The 20,996-nt window shown below is 42.3% G+C and overlaps 1 long non-coding RNA gene and 1 pseudogene across 1 annotated transcript; both read right to left on the bottom strand.

Annotated features, from left to right (window-relative positions):
• Positions 1-9,926: 9,926 nt before the first annotated feature.
• On the bottom strand, positions 9,927-10,077 carry LOC120886004 (small nucleolar RNA SNORA42/SNORA80 family; annotated as a pseudogene).
• Positions 10,078-16,813: 6,736 nt separating this feature from the next.
• LOC120885443 (uncharacterized) lies at positions 16,814-19,182 on the bottom strand. The gene is made up of 3 exons (XR_005728069.2): positions 19,061-19,182; positions 18,703-18,787; positions 16,814-18,203 (listed from the first exon to the last, which is right to left on the bottom strand). It is a non-coding gene; the product is annotated as an uncharacterized LOC120885443 (long non-coding RNA).
• Between the last annotated feature and the right edge of the window lie 1,814 nt (positions 19,183-20,996).

The raw sequence follows: 20,996 nt of genomic DNA, 5'->3' as shown, positions 1-20,996 counted from the left end.
TCACAGGCCTATCATGGGCACTATTGAGCTGGTATCTGTTTGGGATATGACATGTCTTACACAAGTGATACACATATGGGAGAGGGGAGGAGAGGGGAGAGAGACAGTGGTCAAGGAGACCTGGGTATTGATTCTATGTTTTCATGGAAGAATATATGACCTGGTTGCAAGCCATCTTAGTTTAAAACCAGGAGAACCCAATGTTTGTAAATATTTCTTTTAATGTAAGCATATAGATGGCCAGTTCAAATTTTTCCAGAATAGTTATATTCTGGAAAATAATTTCCAGGTACAGAAAGATGATGGCAGAGCTAGTTTCTCAGATTTGTGAAGACTTGGCTTCCTACAGGTACTGCCACTAGGAGTTCAAACTCTTTGTTAGGGACTCTGGAGGCCACAAGTACATCTATTTGCATAAACTTCACCTCCTCCTACTCTGTGCAGCTCCCTGCTTCTCAAAGTTTCTAGAAAAGGCATACAATACAAGCACAAGTTGGATTAGAACCTAGCTTTTCTTTGTCCACCATCCACAACCCACCTTAACTGGTACAGCATGTAAAATATTTACCATAGTTCAAAGACCAAGAAAAGCATCCAGCATATGGAAGAGTTCTTCAAATTCTACATTCCTGGCAAAGAAGAACCTCATAGTTTAATTCTATGTCTTCCCATAACTTTCAGCTCTTGAAACAGCCTCCTCAGATTCTTGAAATATAAATCTATTCATTTAAAAACATCTGTCCCATGTTTGGTTCAAAGCTGTCTTCTTCCCATCCCTGTTGCTCAGCAACAGCTGCAGTGGGAGCTTTGGTTGCCTGGAATGAGATGCAGGAGCCCTGGTAGAACGGTCTGCCATTCACTTCCTCATTTCACTTACTTCTGTGATGTTGGGATATGAAGCAGGGAGATGAAAGTCCTTGCAGGATAATGCTCTGAACGTGGCTTCTCTAACAAGGTCTTTCAAATCCACCCATCTTGTGCATGGGTTGGACTAGTGGGAGACACAAGGAGCCCCAGTTATTCATCCCCCAACAACTCTCATGGGTATTAGTCACCCTTTTCAAAAAATCCTTCTCCTCCATCAGTTGGGGGCCACATACCCATTTCTGAGGCAAGTCCCACAGTGCCCTTCACAGAGTTTGCCTAGCACAAAGGATTTTCTCTTCCTAATCCCAGCTTTCTTTGGAGACTACCACAGGAAGAATTGTGCCGCAGCCCAGCTGGCTGGGCAAAATAACCAGGGGGTGACGAACAACTTGTGTACGTTGATACAGCAGGAGTGGAAGCCCTTTATTGTAGGACCGGAGCGATATTTATACATTCCACACAGCTTATCTTAATTAGCATAAACTAGATACAGCAGTCAACCAATAGGGAATCTCCACACTTAATGGCTCACTTTTGTTACTTCTCAAACCACTCCCTCTGGCATTTTGCCAGGCACCATCCAGACTTGTTTACAGACTCTAACATTTGCCAGGCGCCATCCTGACTTGTTTACAGACTCTAACAGAATTGATTTTCTATGTTTTCAGAGAAATGAAAAGCTGAGAGTGGTGTTCTTTCCTCTCCTTGACTCTCCATCCTGCCTCTAACCTCTCTCCAGAGCTCGTACTAGATGGATCAGCAAGTCAAGAGACTGAGCAGACATTCAACCAAGGATGGAGGTGACAGTCTGCCACCTTAGTTTACAAGGTGGTTCTCTGGGGGGGGGGGCTTCATTTTTATAGCTCTGGGGAGTGGCCTTCTCCTTGAGAGATGGACAGTTTCTCTTTAAAAAGAAGAATTTCCTCAAAGGCAGGTGATATTCTTTGGATGTAGTTTGTCCCTTAAGAGTTTTATGGTTTAGATGTGTGGTCCACAGTGTGGGGATATTTGGAGATGGAAGGACCTTTAAGAGCTGGGACTAGTGAGGGGTCATTAAGGTCACTGCTCTTATAAAATATTGAGGTAGTTCTCATGGGTCTCTCCTGGTTAGTTCTCTCAAGTGGGTTGTTATAAAGAAGTGAGCCCAGCCCCTCCCTTTACTCTGGTTCTTTGTCTTGAGGTGTGATTCCCTCCCTTTCATATGTGACCTGTTATTAAGGTGCCATCTGCCATGAGGTCCTCCCAGGAGCCCAGTCAATACTGGTGTCATGCCATTGAACCTTCAGAACTGTGAGCTAAATAAGCCTCTATTTCTTATCAAGTATCCAGCCTCATTACAGTAAGGAAAAACAGACTAATAGAGCAACCTCCTTCCAGATTCCAGTCGCTTCTTATATCTCTCCTCCCCACAGGAGCCAGGGTGGCCTCTCTTGCACAGGTAGTGGGTGGTGGCATGTGAGAGAGGCATCTTATTTGAATTCTGTTGGGTTCAGAGAACTCATTAATGTCTTAAAAGTATGTTATCTCTGCATTACAAAAACAACATCAGGAGCAGGAAGCCTCCATACTTCACGACTTCTTATTATTGGCAATGAAGAGACCCCCAAATGTCCCTAAAGATTTGTTTCAAGGATGGAAACCCCTGCCCAAAACAATTAGGGAAATTTATACTAATGAAACACATATAAAAATATCATCTCTTTCCTTCTGATATAAAGACCAGTGGTAGAGACTGGATTACAATAACCTTTCCTGGACCAAGAAGCTAAATGGTACATTTAACTTCTCTGAGACTCAGTTTCCAGATCTGTAAAGTGAGAGCTGACTTAGTCTGCATGGTTTTCCAAATTCTGGGATTTTAAGAGTTAAGGTATCAGAATGTGCCCATGTTATATAGTGCTATATAAATAAAAGAAACAAGTAATTTTTTGAAGCTATTTGGAAATCCCCTTCACAACTAGTAACTACAGATAGAATTCAGATTTATATCCCAAGATAATCTTTCCTATCTCCCCAAATGTTTACAATTTACTTTTTGGCTTACGGTTATATTCCATGGTGAATTAAGTCAAATGTATCCTCTCCTGATTAAATAAAAGCAAAACTAAATACCTTAAATAGGTAAGTAAACTGACAAAACTAAAGAAGCTACCAAGATGTGAATGAAAACTCACAAAATATGGTAAAAGACTCCAGTGACAGATGGGTAAAGAGCAAGGGTGCCTTTGTTCAGGACCATTAAAATGATCTTAAGGCTAACAGTGGGTTTGTTGGAGTGATATGTAGGATCTCCTAAAGCCCAAGGGCAGACAAGGCAGCAGACCCCACAGAGACCCGGCACCAGGGCCTGAGCCAGGAACAGCACAGCCCCTCCTGCCAGCTACCCAGGCACATGCTATCTGCTATCTCTGCCTCTCTCTGCATATCTGCTTCCTTCATGCTGGTGGGGATGGGGGTGGGGCGGGGTGTTATAAAAGTGTTATAAAGCCAAGGAAGGCTTTTTCCTAATAACATTGCATCTTGGGTTTTATTTTCTGTGGTTCTGGTTTCAATGTCCTTTGCTGCTATGGGTTGCCTACAAAGCTCCCATTCTGGGTGCCTTAGGATCAACAGCAAGAAGAAAAATAAAAACCCAGCAAATCCAACCACATCCAATATTGCACTCGGTAATCAAAAGGAGAATTGACTTTTTCTAAAACTAAAGTCACTGAAAGACTGAAACAAGGCTTGAAGCCTCCATTGTCCCTGGTTCATCACATTTCTAGGGGCATGTGACCTGTTGACTAAAATGTATCATGAGAAAAGTTCTGCTCAAAGTAATAGCAGCGTCAGAACCTTCTAGCCACGTTGAGTTTTGAGAAAGAGTTTGCTTTCAATAAGAAAAAGTGACCTTTGCTTATCATTCAGACACCTTTGGTTTTTTTTTTTTTTTTAATGATAATTTTCAGATCTCACAATAATTTGAGCTAAGAGTTAAAGGTCCAGTTCCTAGTTCAGGCCTTTGCACTATTTTCTCAAGAAATTTTTCCTGGAGCCAAAGATGCAGAATCCTCTCCCAGCTGCTTTCAGCGCTAGAGACTTTGCTACTGGAGAGAGAGCTTGAATCCAGGCCACAATATTACCAGCTGTGTGCCCTTGGGTTTTATTCGTTTGAAAGAATTGAGTGGTTAGCTTTCTTTTTATGTCTATGTGAGTTATAATTTTGACTATAAGCTTTAGCTCTTTTAAAGTAGCATTTCTCATTTTTAAATCGTTGTCCAGTATCTTCTACCATTTGCGAGCACATTGGTAGGCTGGGGGAGAACTTATCCTCAAAAAATGTTTATCACTTTTGATTTGGTGATAACATTAATAATAATTTATTGATAATAATTTAATAATTTATTAATAATTATTAAGATAATTTATATTTATTGAAGATTCGCTCTGGGTAAAATACGGATTCTGGTTACTAAGAAGGGGAAGGACAAACGAGGAACAAGCTTTTCCTTAAAGAAGATTCCATTCATTGTGGGTGGACATGCTACTAACTTACCTGTCGATTTTTTTTCTCTCCTTTCTCATAACCTGTGACTCTAAGGAACAATTTTGGGAGTCAGTGGTATTGGCAGCAGAGCTGTTTTCTTAGACATGCCTGGCTTCCCAGTGGTTCCCAGGAACCCAAAAAGGGATGCTCATTTCATGCTCCTCCTCCTCAAAACAAATGCATACCAGACCTCAAGAAGTTATGCAGTTCTGTCCTAAAAGTTTCAGTAAGCTGTCTCAAAAATTCTGAGCAGAGCAGGAACAAGTAGGAAGTAGGCAGGGAGGAGGTAAAGAAGACAGTTACTCATGGGGCATCCTCCTGCCTGTCCCCCATTTCCTTACACCACATAAAGGATCAAGTCCTCACCTCCTGCAGACTTTCAGCACCTCTCCCAGTGAAGTGCATGCTCCCCTTGTCCCTAATGCCTGCTCCTCTGGCCAGTTCCTGCTGATCTTCCAGGGTGGAAGGTGAGGTTGGAAGGAGTGTGAGTTCTGGTTCTGTGGGTAAAGGAAGGGGATGCAGCCCAGTGGAAATAACATGGAGAAAAGAAAAGGTGACCTATGGTTGCAGATTGTTCTTAATTTCTTCCTCAATAATCCAAAATCTAAAAATTACATTCTTTTTTTTTAAACGTTTATTTATTTCTGCTCTCAAAAAAACAGAATTATGTCAGTGTAATTTAACAATCCTAATTGGCTTCAATTTAAATTTTAAAATCAGGTAACACTTCATTCCATAAAACAGAATAAGTTTTCCTATGAGCCAAGCACTCATCAAAAATAATTTGATGATTAACATCAGATTATTTATTTTGCTTACACAAAATAAGGACAAGGGAACTTCATTATTTCGCCAGTTGAGAATGGCTGTTCTCCTTCCAATCCAGATTTCTCTTGGAGGACCAGATAGGTCAGCTTGGTTTGATTGACTTCATGTTTTGTATTTTTTTCCCCCTGGAATATTGTCTCTGTTGAAAGACTGGCTTCACAAAAAAGGTGGCAGCAGGAAAATTTCAGAATCCAAAGCTTAAAAATAAGTCTTGGGCAGTGTGGGGTTATTTTCTGTCTCTGGGGGGGATCGTCAGGTGTCCGAGGCCTGGGGACAGAGGCAAAGTCCCCAGCCACCCATCTAGGAGATGTCATTCTCAGTAGCGTCTGGTGTCTGACCTGTTCTCGTTCAGGATGACGGTGGGTAAGGAGCAGCAGGTCACAGGGGCCCCCTGACCCTCTGGGAGACAGAGCTCTCCCTGGGCAGACCCCAGGGCTGAGGGTCAGCGGCCAGGGGAGAATCAACGACTGTCCCCGCCTGTGGTCCCTGAGGTCCTGGAGCAGGGATGCAGGAGGCAGCCAGTGTCTCAAGATGTCTCTGTTCCCAGCCAGGCCGGGCGCCTGGCTAAGCGGGGAGAAAGACGGTGTCCCTCCTCAGGGCTTGGCCCCTGCACCTGGTCTCACTTCCTCCCCGGCACCAACTGGAAGGGGAGGAATTGACACCCAAGGGAAGGCCAGGAAGAGAGGCCACCGTCACATTCAAGTTTGGGGTGCGACAGCTCAGTCTGCCTCCCAACAGGCCCCATACTCGGCTCCCCTTCATGGGCCACATCCCTTCTGAGAGTCATGCCCTGCCCTTTATAGGCACAAGGACCCAGAAGTTCCAGGGACACGTCCATGTTTAGGCCCTTGGATCTGGAAGTTCCTCAGGTGCACATCCATGTTTAAGTCTCAGGATCCAGAAGTTCAACGGGTACACGTCTATATTTAGGGCCCCGGATCTGGAAGTTCCTTGGGCGCACATCCATGTTTAGGCAGCAGCATCTGGAAGTTCCTCGGGTGCACATCCATGTTTAGGCTCTGGGATCCGGAAGTTCCTCAGGTGTCCATGTTTAGGCCCACAGATCTGGAAGTTCCTCATTGCACGTCCATGTTGAGACTCTAGGATTCGGAAGTTCCTCAGGTACACGTCCATCTTTGGGCCCTCAGATTCGGAAGTTCCTCAGGTACACGTCCATCTTTGGGCCCTCAGATTCAGAAGTGCCTCGGGTGTCCATGTTTAGGCCGTAGCATCCGGAAATTCCTCAGGTGCACGTCCATGTTTAAGACCCTGGATCCGGAAGCACTTCAGGCGTCCATGTTTAGGCTTCTGGATCCAAAGTTTGTCAGGTGCATGTCCATGTTTAGGACCCTGGATCCAGAAGTTCCTCAGGCGCACATCCATGTTTAAGCCCCCAGGTCCAGAAGTTCCTCAGGCATCCATGTTTAGGCTCTAGGATCCAGAAGTGCCTCAGGAGTCCATGTTTAGGCCCCACGATCCGGAATGCCTCAGGCATCCATGTTTAGGCCCGCCGGGTCCAGAATTTCCTCAGGTGCTCGTCCATGTTTAGGCTCTAGGATCTCTCACATTCTTTTTTTGTCAGTAAGAGAACTAGGCTTCTACTGACAGTACCCACCCCAAAGTAGCCTGGGTGAGGACTTCCTAGTCTTTTTTTTTTTTTTTTTTTTTGGTGGTGGTGCTGGGGTTTGAACCCAGGGCCTTGTGCATGAGAGGCAGGCACTCTACCAGCATCCTATTTACTCTTAACAGAACTTTGTAAAATAATAATTCTGGCCTTACCAAGCTAAGGGGATGCCTTCCCCATTCATGTTCCTTGTTACTGTGAAGCTTCTTTTATTAACTGACAAAAATGGATGCCTCTTATCCCTAATTTCTCCCTCTTTCCAGGTAGGAGATAGGAGGTAGGGAAAAGTGTAGATTTGGTCCGTATTAATGAAATTCAATGCTAATGTTAACACAAGCAGTCCAACATTGTATTGGTCCCCTAAGAAATTGCAGAAGACGTCAGCAGTCTGTTGAATCTGAATGTTGACGACAGTTCCTTCCCTAAAACTTTTAGAGAAACTACTTGAGCTACACCTCCCTATAAACTGGGAGTACAGTGCATGCCCAGTGTGATTGCTGTAGGCATTTCTACCACCACCCACCTTACACTGAGCCATTTGATGGCAAAGGCACAGCCCCATCACCAACAATGACTAAGGACATGCTACTCCTCCCAACCCAAACCTCATCTATGGCATTTTGGGGAGAGGAGGACATTTTGCCTTCATTGTAACTATTTAGTAGGTTTAACTTCTTCCCCTCACTAAGCTCTCAGAGTTACACTGTGAAGACAGTCCATGATAGAAGAAGCAGGACATATATAAACATAAAAGACATACTGTCTTCCAGGCTTGAAGCAGGAAAGCCGGGAATTCTAGCCTCATGGTTATGTCAATAAATAGGTGAATGGAGTGAACGGTATTACCATAATCAGGAGGGGTGGGATAGTTGGGAATGGTAGCTAAGGAAAAGAAGATTCTAGGGAGCAAGCACCTGTACTGTGTCTCCAGCACTGCCCCTGTGACCCATTTCTAGTTGTGCAGATGATTCTGCCCTTAGAGCCCTCATAGAATATTTCAGTCACATACACAGATGCCCTTGTTCTGATTTCATGCTCACTGAGCAACTGACAAATTATAATTTGATTTCTTATGTATTTATTAATGACCTACATTGTTCTTAAAAGGTTATAAAGGGACTTAGAAAAGTGTACATGTTTCTGTCTAAAAAAATAAAATTGAATGTAAATGGATACTGCAAGTTTGGGTTTTGTCTGCCTTGTCTCCATTTCCCCTTTCTTCCTCAGCTGCCTCTCGAGAAACTTCTTGCCTCTCAGGTGGAGCCGGAACCATCTCCGAGAAGATGTGGGTTCCAACCATCTGTCCTCAGTGGCTTGGCCAAGTCACTCACGGAAGCTCCATTTGGGAACTTTGTCAGGATTATGGGGGAAAATGAAGCTCTCCCTCCACTGGACTGATGTCTGCAGAAGTCTACAAGCCTGTGCTGCCAGAGCCACTAGGTGGGGAGGCAGGGACCTCAGACAGAGTCAACCCGGAAGACAGCAGGACTGCAAGACAGAGGGAAAAATGCTGAGTGCCAGAGAGGGTTTTAGGAAAAATTCCCACATCCGGCTATGGTTGAAGCTAGCCTAGCTCCTGAACTATATTCAGCAAGCATAATATATTCGCTTTACTTCTTCAATTAAGTTGAGTTTCTGGCCATTCTTTTTTTTAATCCTCCTTCATTTATTTATTTATTTTTAAGCAGTGCTGAGGATCAAACCCAGTGCCTCATTCGTGTGAGGGAGACGCTCTACCACTGAGCTACAGCACCAGCCCCATGGCCATTCTTAATTAAGGTTCTTGATTAATTCAGTATGTGAAGAAAGTATGTGGGGAGGGGTGTGGAAATGAGGCTAGAGTAGAAAAATTTGAAACTAGTGGTCAGGTGAGCACACACTCCCCAAAAAGGTTGCCATGAATTTCAGTGAACTTGCTAGTGCAACCTCACCAAATCCACTCAAACCTCAGTTGCTGACATAGAGGGACACAGGCTTAATTATGCAAATTAGAGAACCCAGAAGATTAAAACTAATGAAGATGCACAGAAGAAATATAACTATCTTTGATTATAAAACCAAAAAGGAATTTCTTCCTGATAAAGTTGATGCTGTGTAAAATGGTAAGCCACACCCTCAACAATAGTCCTAAGATAAATACAATAATAAAAGCAAAGAATGTCATGAGACTGTTTCTTACAGTGTCCTGTGGAGGAGATTGATGACATACACAAAAGCACAATTCAATGAGAGCAGTTTTTTAAATGATATTAGTCATTAATTTAGCTCTCTGCTAGAATGGCTTTGTCAAAAGTAACCCCTCTAGGATGAACAAGTTGTTCAGGTGACAATGGTTTGGGGCTCTCAGTCACTTAAAATTTCTTCGCCTGGGGAAGCTGATCTAAGTCTTAAATCCAATGGTAATTGGATAAGAGGAATCGTTGTTTATTAAAGCCATCTTTACTTTGATTCCAGAAAACCCTGTCATATGCAAAGAAGAGAATATCTGTCTCTCTCCATTGTGAGAGAGAAGGCCACGGGAGTGGGCTTCCTGTCTAGTTTTCCTAAAAGGAATCCCTTCTAGGCTTAAAAGGAGACTTCCTGCCTGCAATATGGCTGAAAACTTAAGGGTTTTTTTGTTTGTTTGTTTTTATTTTGGTGGAGGTGTATGGTCTTTTTTTTAAATGTCATTAATTTTAGCACTAACTATGTGACTAGCACTAAAGAAGATCACATGAGTTAAAAGTTCAGCAGCCCCTGCTTGCTTATGTGAGGCGTGGCTAAACACAAATGAGGACAATGTGCGATAGTTGCATGCTTGCAGTATGTATAATAAAGATTTTCTGTTACTATTTGAGATGGAGAAGCATATAAAGTCCCTAATAACATTTCACCCTGCTGATATAGTATTGGAAGTTAGATTTCTAGCATCTTCTATATCCAGCCAACTCTTTTTATTTATATGGCTATTATCTATTTTGAAAATATATGAAAAGTTCATCTCTAATACTCACAAATTTTAATTCCTTCCTTTTCCCCATTGCATTTCCAGTCCATTTCTTCCATAGAAATTCCATGATATTTATCTTTTTTTTTTTTTCCCACTGTGCAACCTGCTTCAGTGCCAGGAGCCTACAGGCACAGAGGTCAGGCAATGGTTTAGGGCCACAGTATGTTCTGGCATGGGACACTACGAGAGGAACAGGGGACAAGCGATATTTATCTTGAGCAAACTTTTTAAATTGAAGTCAGCTCTTTTTATTCTTGTGACTATAAAGCTCTTACTGCTAACAATTTCATCTGGATTCAGTTAACATTATAATGATATTAAGACATGATTGATCAAAGCATAACTACATTGCAAATTTTATTAGAAAGTACTCAAACATAAGAAATAAAAATTTTATTAAATGTTCTCTTAATGAGACTTACTAGGGTTATTTTTTCAGTTAGTTTATGTATTCATGGATGAATATTACTACTAGAATCAGATGGGATTCAACATCAATTCTATTTCTAGTCTTTGTTTTTACAAATGTAAGCATGAAGAAACCTGATTCACTTAAATAATTCAGTGGGAATAGAAAGAATTTTTTTTCTTTCAATGCAATTCAGTTATTTAAACTGTTCCTAAGTTATATTCAGAAAAGCACATAGTGATCCATGTTAAAATAATATTTAATACTATTTGAAAAAAATTTTGGTCATTTTTTAATTTTGTCAAAGCAAAACATTAGAGACCAAGGTCTGGTGATGTAGCTTACTAGTGGAGCCCAGGTTTAGCATAAGCAAGGTTCTGACTTCAATCCTAAGCACTGAAAAAAAATTTAGAAATTATATTTATTAGGAAATTTTTTTTTAAAAATCTGTCATTAAAAGTTGTTTACTTCCTCAAACTCTTATTTTTAATTACTGCTTTTCCCAAGCCTCAGACTTTTTTTTTTTTATATCCATCAAGATGGATGAGTAGAGGGTAAATCAGATAAGTACAGTTGTGATGGGGGATTGGAAAAGGAGAGCTGGCGTAATGTCTCTGCTGTGGTTCATTTCATGTGGAATTAACTATCTGAAAAATAATTCCCTGAAAACTAACTCGTTATATTCTCATATCCTTAGAAGACCTCATGGAGCTCCAGAAGTATTTGCATCTCAGTTTTAGGACCAATGCTCTAGTACATACAGAAAAATTTATAAAAATATATACAATGAGATTCTCCTGGCACTGGAAAAAAAAAAAAAAAAAGTACTATCCAGAAGAAGCATATGGCAAAAACCTGGAGAGAGGCTGCTGTATGAGATAAAGCCCCTGGGAGAGGGGCCACTTCACCTGGACCTGGAAGATGAGCACTGGAGGTTAGGCATATAGGCAGCTTGCTGTGTTTGGGAAGTATGCTCTAAGCTGGAGGAACAGCAAGTACAAGGGTCCGGTGGGAATAATTGAGCGACAAAGTGATCAGTGTGGCTGGAGCATGATGATCAAGAGGAACTGTGGAGGAAAGTGAGGTCAGAGAGATGGGCAGAGCCAGACTGGTGGGGCTCTAGGAGCTGCATATGGTTTTCAGTGAGATTCAAAGCCATCTGGGGTTGGGGGCAGAAGATTGGCAGGAGCGGAGCTGTTCATGTTCTGGGTACTGTGAGATGGGGCAATGGAAGACAGGCAAGTTGAATCAAGTCAACTAGTAGCAAGACAGTCATACACTATCGACAGAGTCCTCGAGAGACGTGAGTTCAGTGAAGAACAGGGAAGGAATCGGGGAGCTGGTAAGAGGAGTTAAATTTAGGGAGTCAATTTGGGGGAAAAAAGTCAACAAGAATTACTGACAGATTAGATATAGAGTGTAAAGAAAGGAAAATAATCTACCTGTAAGATAAATGCTGAAAGTGGAATTACTTAACTTAAGCCCATGACATATTTCAACACTGGGAAACATGAACCCGGAAGGGCTGGGCAGATATTTTGGACACATCAGTAAGTAACCAAGAGCATCAATCTGAAAATGAACCTGGGTAAGCAATGAAATGGACCCTCCTCCTGGGTCATTGCTCTGTGTCACAGTACCTACCTCAGGCTGCAAAAACTGCCAAATAAGATCCCTCAAAATGGAGTCCATTTTCAAAGGGCAACTCCTGCTGGCACAGGTCTGCTCAGTCCACAGTGCAAAACTATCCAGTCTCATGTGAATTTTCTTTAAATATTACCAATTGTGAAGCTAAAAATAAATGTCTCAAAACTATCTCTACTTCAAAAAAAATCTACTAATCTATCAAAGAGAAATGATCTGAATCATTCTCTTATTCTCAATATAGAAATTATTACAAAATGTTATTTTAAAAGGCAATCAAAAAGCATGAAGGAAAAAAGCATCATTGAAGTATGTGAGGCTGGTAATTAATAAAATGTTGTCTTTCTTGATTTCGCGATTACTGTGGTATTTGTCAGTATAGCAATACTTGTAATTCATTTCTAGGTCTAAATGAATATATTTATTTTTATGCTGAATTTATATTTTAATTTTGTATTATGTATGTTACAGAGGGCTCCCTAAATTGTTTAAGCTTCAGGACCACAAAACCTGAACCTTCCCCTGACAAGTGGCATCACTGAATAAGACAGGGAAGGCTTATCAGGGCACAGAAGGCTGTTACAGGGGGAATGTGATAGAGGAATAATGATCACGTTTTCTTGGCTAGGTCAAGTCAGAAATGTCCATTAGACATTTAAATGGGTAGATATAGACAGCTGCATCCAGGGGTCTGAAGTTTGAGCACAATCATTGCACATGTGGTATTTGAATCCCTAAGAGACCATGAATTTCCTAGGAAAAAAATTTCCAGAAAAGGAAAAGAAGAGAGCAGCGTTCCTGACAGAGCTCAGAGACCCGCAACATTTAGAAATGTAGTGTAGGAAAGGAGCCAGCAGGAGGCCAAACAACAGCAGCAAGGCCACACAGGAGGCCAGGCAGGTGTCTGCCCAGAAGCCCAGAAAGGATCTTGGGGAAGAAGGGAAAGCAGTCAGGCCCAGCCCTGCAGGGAGGCCAAGAGAGACAAGGCAGAGCTGGCCAAGAGCCTTGGCTAATGCTACTCCTACACGGGAGCTAATTCCTAAGAGTGATGGGTGCACAGCTCTGGAGAGAATTCTGAAGAGCCTGGAGGGTGAGGAAGCAATGGCGGTGTATATAGATATCTCCTGAAGGTATGTGAAGAGGAGCAGGGGAAAGCAGGAGGTTCGCAATTAGTTTTGTTTTTTAAAGGGTAGTATTAAATAAAAAACTGAAGATGCACAAAAGAATAGGGACAAATGCAGAGCAATCTAGGGTCCAAATGGAAGCATTTGCTTTAAGTAAGAGCCAGAGAGAGAACGTGGTTACAGGTGCAGATAAGCAGATGGATTTGGTGCTGATTAGTCCTCATTTTATCACATCTGTTATTAATACAACATGGGATGATTTGGAATCAGAGAATGGCTATTCTTCAGACTATCAGGGATGGGGAACAAGAAAAGCAGTATCAGAAACTTGAGTGGAAAAAAAAAAGAAACCAGACATAGTTTTTGAGTGGAAAAGTAAAACACAACTTTGCTTTTTGTGTACTTTGCTACAAAATTGCAAACTGGGAAAAGACCTGCATGTTGCCCATTTCTGGAAATCCCATAGAATCAACCTGGTGTCTTGTACATGGTAAGCCCTCAGCGCACTCCCGTTGGGTAAGTGGGGAGGTGGATGAGTGAGAAGAGCCTTATGAGGGTCCGAAGGGAGAAATGAAGGTATGAAAGACTTCATCAAATGGGAGGAACTGAGGAGGATTCTAGATAAGAGGGTGGCATGAGTAAAGACAAAAGTGATGCTTCTTCCGGAGGACTTCCCCCTGACTGGGCAGAGGTGTGTGTCTGAGATGGGGACAGTTACGATCATGTGTGTTGGTAAGATTGGCCCAGGTGTGCCATGCCTTGAAAGTTATGTTCAGGAGATTGGATTCCAACTGAAGCATGTAATGTGGTTCTCAGCCTGAGGCTTATTTTGAAACTTTAATAAATACAGCCTGGCCAAACAGAAAATTTAAAGCTACAAGTAATTTCCAGTCACTCAAAATTTAAATTCAAAAAGTACAGACTTCTATTTTTTTCGGGGGTGGGGGGGAAGCATCTGAATGAGTCTACATTATAAAGATGCAAAATAAATGTTTTTTTCTAAAATAAAGATATTAACTCCAAGAAACTAAGCTCATTCATGAGATAAGGGAACATGTTGTTGATGATGGAGAGAGAACTGCATTTCAGCAGCTGTGCACCCCTCAAAAAACAGTTTTCTCACACCCACTAGCAGGTGCATCTGTTCTAGTGGTGGGTTGTGTTCTTGTTTGGGTGGATGCTCACAGAGGTGACGGGGTAAAGGGTAGGAAACGGTGAGTAGTTAATGACCACCTTACTAAAGGACTGCTTTGGGTTTGGCAGGATTCATCTTGGGCTAAAACCGATGGTATCTTACAGTTGTTTTAAATATTGATTAGTCTTTTGAACATTGATTAGTCTTGGAAGTACCATTATTAGACTATTATGTTATGATGTGGTTATCTTTTCACGGAAGGCAAAGAAATAGGTAAAAACCCTATAGATGGAGGGTGGTGTTCCTATTGAAAGAACTAAACGTTGCCCTTGTCAATTACCCTGGCAAGATCCTAGGACAGGAGAGAAGGATTGAGAAGATAGACCCTGATCAGACTAGCAAAAAGGAGGAACTCCTTTCTTTCTGTGGGACTGGTCATGCTTTGGGTGCTGTCCTAGCAGTAGGCATGAGTGACTTCTTTGTAGGTAAGTCAATATTTGGGTGACTGTAAGGCAGTGGGTTGGTCTGTCCCTTCATTAAAAATCACATCTTATATTAGTGCTAAGTTGTCTTCTTGTGCTTCCTCAATGCTTGAATCAATTTCAGTCCAGACTTTCAGCCTGGCCTAAACAAGGTGGTAAATAAAGAACAGGTCTAGGACATGTTTGGGTTTCGGTAAGAGAAGGGCAGGGCAGAGCCCCTTCTGGAGGCAGGAGGGGTGAATGCCCTGGATAACAATGCCATGCACCGTGGAACAGCAGTCCCTCAGGATGGTAGGCAGTGGTGCAGGGGCATGTTGGCTTTATTATGAAGTTCCATTATTAGATATGAATAACCAAGAGAAACTATAGGTGCAGGTGGTTGCAAAAGTCATAATTTAGTAATTTAATAAAAATCACTGGAGTTTAAGCAGGCCATGGTCAGTCCTCTCTTCCTCCTTTGAATTTGAAAACATTAGAGATTTAGATGATTTTTGAAGATTAAAGCATTAGTTCTATTATTGGTAGAACTCACTTGGACACTGTCATATAAACATCTCAAGTAACCAGTGGATACATTTTGCCCTTTTGGGGCAATGCTCCTTGGGAAGATACCAAAACGGGAACAGTAGCAGGTGTGGGGGTCCCCATTGCCCACCACCTTCTAGGGCAGAAAAAAAATGGCCAGTGGGACCAGACATCAAATTCTAGGAAAGGGACTTGAACCATTGAACTGTGAAGTGTTCAAGCTACATTAATAAACAGCAAGCGCTTGTCTGGAGAAATTTGAGTTCAGAGTCCTGCCAGCTCCAGGCTTGGGTCTGGGGATCATGATCGCTTCCAAGTTTATAACAGCAGGCAGTGTCCATTCCTCACCACGGTAGTGAAACCCTGCAGCCACTTAGCAGCTCCACTCTTCTCACAGCCTGCATCCCTGGGGAAACAGATTTTCTCCTGGCCTGCTGAGGAGGCTGGGTCCAAGCCTCAGGATTAACTGGGATTGGCCGCCTTAACTCTGTGCTGTACCTTATTTGCATCCAACTCTCTTTCTGGAAGACCTGATGAATGGGAATCTGTCTTCAACAAATGATTCAGGGTCACATCCAAGTGAGCTTCCTAATGCTTCGTCCCCATTGTCCTAACTTCCTCAGAACTATAGGGTCTGCCCAAGTGTGTCCACTGGTTGGAGGAGAAAAACATGTATGGGTCCCTAGACAGGATGCCATCAAAAAGGAAATCAAGAAAAGGCTGAACTTTTGTCCATCTTCCAAATCACCAATCTTCTTAGCCATTCACCTGCCCTTAGGGAAGGCTTCGGAGTAAAGGCTCCAGGAACCTTCAGAAACATTCCATGGATGCTGTTCCCTCCCATGGAGGGAAGCACAATGGTCTCTGTGGAAATGTGCGCAGATCAGAAATGAACTGGATCTAACTGTTCTGGAGGTGGATGGACAATGGTGAGTGCTCCACAATAATGTTCCTGTTTGAATGCCATCGAACTGTACACTTGAAAATGGTTACAATAGTAAATTTTATGTTATGCATACTTTAGTAAAATAAATAAATGTAAAAAACAAACCATGTTTTTGAGTTTTGTTGTTGAATAGTTAAAATATTCACGTGATTTTAAATTTAAAGAAAACAGAAACAGCCCCCTCCACAATCTGTTCCCTAGCTAATCCATTTTCTTCTCCAGAGGCAAACAATAATACCAGAATTTTGGTATTCTTCCAAAGAGATTTTATGCATTCACAAATAAATACATTTTTAAGAATGTCTTTACACAAGCAGTATCATATTTTACACACTCTCCTGCAATTTGCTTTTTTAACTTAATGAAATTTCTTGGAGAATGTTCCATATCAGTATATCAGAGTTTCAGCATTCGTAGCTACATATTTTGCCAGGGCACAGATTTCCACAGTTGATTTATCCAGTTTCCCCTGTGGTGCAAAACCAGATGTTTCAAATCTTTTGCTATTCCAAACAGTAGATAGCCTCTCCTATGTCCTTTCTCACCTATATCAACTCATAGAAGAGACATGGAATTGTCTAACTATGGTTTTAATAGTTTTTGATACAGGCAGACTTGACCTTAAGACTGCTGAGCAGACATCAGGAACATGCTATGAACCGACAAGGACCTCAAATCTGACAAGTTGTCCAGAAAAGCAACTATATGCATCCCACTCAGAGACTGTAGCTCCACATGTTTGTATGTATACAAAGGTAGAGAAACTACAAAGTAAACCTAAGAAGATAATGTTTATTTTTCAAAACAGCGTATCATAGGTGACGAAACAGAAGAACAGAGGCCAAGGCAAGTTGCAACTTGTCCAAAGTCACCCAGCAAGTTCATAAAAGTACCTGAATTAAAATCCAGATCAACAACCAAATCCTGTGCTCTTTCCACTGATCTATATTGTCCTTTTCCTCCAGTGCTCAAAAACAAATGAACTGAAGTGACCCCACTGGCCAGGAGAGCTTGCAGTTTCTGGGCTGTTATTTGATGCTGCTATGCAAGAAAGAACCAGAGGTGAATTTTGAGCAAAATGAATTTTTCATATTGTACATACCAAAACGTTATGAAGTATTCAAAATCTCCCCTATGCGATACAACTCAGGGTGATATCGACTGGAACAGAGAAGTCTAGCACTGCATTCAGAGACCAGAGATGCCAGATAATAGGGATTGAACTGGATGAAAGCAATTCTGGATTTTATATATGGTCAAGGGGAAATGTACTCAAACTCTGTACTTAGAGTCATAGTTGATAGAAACAAAGAATTCTTAGAAGTTGGTATTCTCAACCTTGATCTAAGAGAAAGTCTATTCTGAGCATTCCAACAAATTATCCCCAGATCTCACTGAAGTAAAACAATAAAAGTTTACTTCTCGCTTCTGTTGCAATTGGATGTGGTTGTATGGGGCGAGGGTTAGGGAGGCTCATGCAGCGATGGTTGTGACAGGGATCACATCTGCCCACATCCCATTGGCCAGGGCCCAGCACTGCCTCCCACTGCCGGAGAAGCTGGGAAATGAGTTTTCCTCTGTGTTCCATCAAAATGAGAATTTGGGTGAACACATAGCAGTATCTCTGCTTCATCAACATAAACTGGTTTGGAACTTAAATGGTAGAGTCTGAAGAAATCAGCAAATACGTGAGAACTGGGGCAGAGAAGGGAGCAGCAATCTGAACAGGATCAGAGAGAGAGACATTTGCCTATAGACAAGTCTGGGGTTAAAAGGGCGTGGAAATGGATTCCAGAACTCCACCGTATATCATTTATGGCTTGTGGGACATGAAAAATGTGTTAGGGTTAAACTGTGTAACAAACTGTACCTAATTCTTATTTCATAGTTGGAGCCAGTCATTCCCCATTAGCCTTTTTGCTGTCTTTATAAAGTCATGGGTTAAAAAGCCCCACTAGGTACTTCTGACATGCTGTCTGGGCTGGCAGAGTCTTACTGGCAACTGAGGCAGAGATTCCTAGTCCAGGGACTAGGAGTTCACTGAAATGGGGCCATCCTGGCCAAGCTTCTTCCTGTCTGCGATGCCGCACGTTTCATTTGCTTCCTGGAAAAAAGCAGTGAATGAGCAAGTGTCGACCTCAGGGCCCCTGGCAGAGTTTTTTTTTTTAAAAAAAAAAAAAAAAAAAAACACAAACTGTGACAAATCTCAGGGAATCTAAAAAACAAACAATCATAACAGAGGCAGCCCAGCCTCTATGAAAAGAGCTTTGGCTTCATTACTTCAAACCCAGATTCTTGTGAGTCTGGCAACCACCCTACATCAAGATAAATATCTGTCTGCCTGCCAGCCCTAATGCTTAAAAACATAGGTAAGCTCTATTCTCTGAAGGATAAGCCTCTAACCTCAGAAGCGTGAATGTCCATAAGGGAAGGTCTGTGCCAGGGAGAGAAAGAGAGAGATTCAGAGCGGGAAGGAGGCAGCTCAAGTGGATCCATGTTATACAGAACATTATATGAAACTCTAGTTAATTGGGCTGTAGAGAAATCGGAACCCACAAGTAACTGACATCAGAACGGTTTGAAAGGCTCCCAGAAGATCTCACCCTCGCTGGCTCTGTAATCTCCAGCACCTGCAAAGCTCTGTCTTGCAGAGGAGAGAGCAGAACACACCTGCCAGCTGACATCTGCCTGGAGGAAGGAAAGACAGGGCTTCAACGCAGAGCATGAGAGCACTGGCACCTCTTTTGCGCCCGGCTGTCAGGCTCAGTTGCACTGTACATGGGTCTGCCTGTCAGCCTGCACTGAATCCCACTGAACGGTTCCAGGGCTTACTATCTGCACTCTGTTCTCACAGACATGTTGCCCCTACCTTCGTGCTCCCAGAGGAGTCTGGTTTCTATAACAACAGACCTCATGCCCCCAGCCCACCCAGCATGGTGTGGTGTGGTGTGTGTGGCCCACCTGCCAATCCACGCTGACTTAGTCCAGCCCTTAGCCTGGTCCCTCCAGACCTGCAGCACCTGTTTCTATCCAGGCAACATGCTGATCATCAGTATTTCCCAAGAGTGGAAAGAAGAAAATGGAGACTCAGAAATTACATAAATAAAGGCAGAGCTTCTCTAAGGCATTCTAATCTTGGAGCAGTTTGTGTTTCCTTCTCTGCTGCTTTATTTGGTACTTATAAGCTTGCAGCAGGAGTAAGAAGGCAGCTGTCATTTGGCTTGCTATGATGTGTTCCCAATCATCTTTCAGAAGAGAAGCTGAATTCGAGATTTTTAAAAATCTAAGAGCAGATTTTAATGCATTTATGGAGATATACCTTTTGTGAGTTTTCTTCTCTTCCATGTGTAGGTTTTTCCGAGAGACCAAATTGGGGGAAGAGAATAGGTAGGAAGTTGTTCTGTGGGCTTGCAACAATCTGGAAGAAATAAGAGCGCACAATAGAAACAGGAAAATCTTTAAGATCATGCTTTTTATTTGAACGGGATTCACATTTGCAGCTGTCCTTGTAAACAGAAGAACCACGTGACTATTGTAGGCTCTGAAACAGACCTGCCTAATTCCGATGCAAAAGCAGGGGTTTCTTGCTGTAGGTTGTAAGAGCAACTTCCCCCTGCAGCTGTAAGGCCTGTTAAAAGCATTAGTCCTCTGGGGCTAGTTCCCTCTCTACCAATGGTAGTTGCTAAGAGCAGGTGACCTTACAAACTGTTTTAGCAACTTTTACTGCTGGGAAACATTCTCTTGGGAGCTTTAGAAGCTGGCACAATAAATCTTGGTACCCACTTTGTTTATATTCTGAATAAAAACTTCTGCGCTGAAAATAGGAGATTTTCTTTAAGCAAATATAACTGATAGAATAGATTCCTTGCATGTAGCTTTGAAGGAGTTAAAGTAATAATAATAATTGCTTTTGTTTTGATAAGCCTTAGAGGTTCCAAAGGTCTCTCACATTTCATATTCACGGTTACCATGTGAAGTAGGCAGGGCTGACCTTGACTGGCCCCCTATCAGAAACTCAATGGGTTAAATGGTTTGCCAATGTCACAAGGAAACTAGTTGGCATGAATTGCAACCCAAATATTCTGACAAATAAGTTAGTGGGCTTTCTATCCTTCCATTCTGCTACACTTCAAAGATAATCCTGTGGATTTAAAAAAGGTAATGGCCACTCATGCACAAGCCCCTGGAAAATCCACAGACTGATGAAAGGAATCTATTTTGGTGATTCAAGGAAATATCGAGCTGCCAATTTTAGAAAAAGCAGCCAATGCAAATAAGCATGATATATTCATATATTCATCCATTTGAAAGAAACCTGATGGCAGGAATTTTCTCCCAGCAAGGCAGATTCTAGAAAGTATCAGCCTCAGTACAAATGCATGTCATTCTCTGCAACCTTCATGCCTACAGGGAGACCACAGATTCCTTGAGCATGAAGACTGGCCAGAATCTGAGATAATTTAATCCAACCCTATGTTACAGGGAAGGGAAGCAGGTGCAGAGAACAGTGCCTTGTTCAAAATCACTTTTGTAATAGGTATCAGAAGTAGGATGAAACCCCAGATCTTCAGACACCACACAGTTCAGAGAGATGCCTTGAGGTTCCAAATCACTAAAGCACCACTCTATTACACTCAGTTCAGTATTTAAGCAGGTGAGTGAAGTCAGGCTCTTTAGCTGGACCTGGAGCAATGAAGGCTGAAATCAAAGGCCTTTGACTTGCTCAAGGTTGTTCTGACAGTGGGTGTTCCCCAAGTGCAGACTCTCTGGAAGTCAACTCCATCTCTGCTTTCCCCTGGGACCTCAGGATTAGAGTGTGGAGCCAGGGCTGGCTGATGCTTGGTGTGGTATGATGTCTGGGACAGGGTTTGGCCGCGTGCTTCGGTGCTTTCTGCAT

This window comes from Ictidomys tridecemlineatus, chromosome 1, assembly GCF_052094955.1.
Source record: "Ictidomys tridecemlineatus isolate mIctTri1 chromosome 1, mIctTri1.hap1, whole genome shotgun sequence".
NCBI classification, from domain to species: domain Eukaryota; kingdom Metazoa; phylum Chordata; class Mammalia; order Rodentia; family Sciuridae; genus Ictidomys; species Ictidomys tridecemlineatus.
Note: the sequence above shows the minus strand (reverse complement) of the source record. Positions and strands in the feature narration are given on the sequence as shown.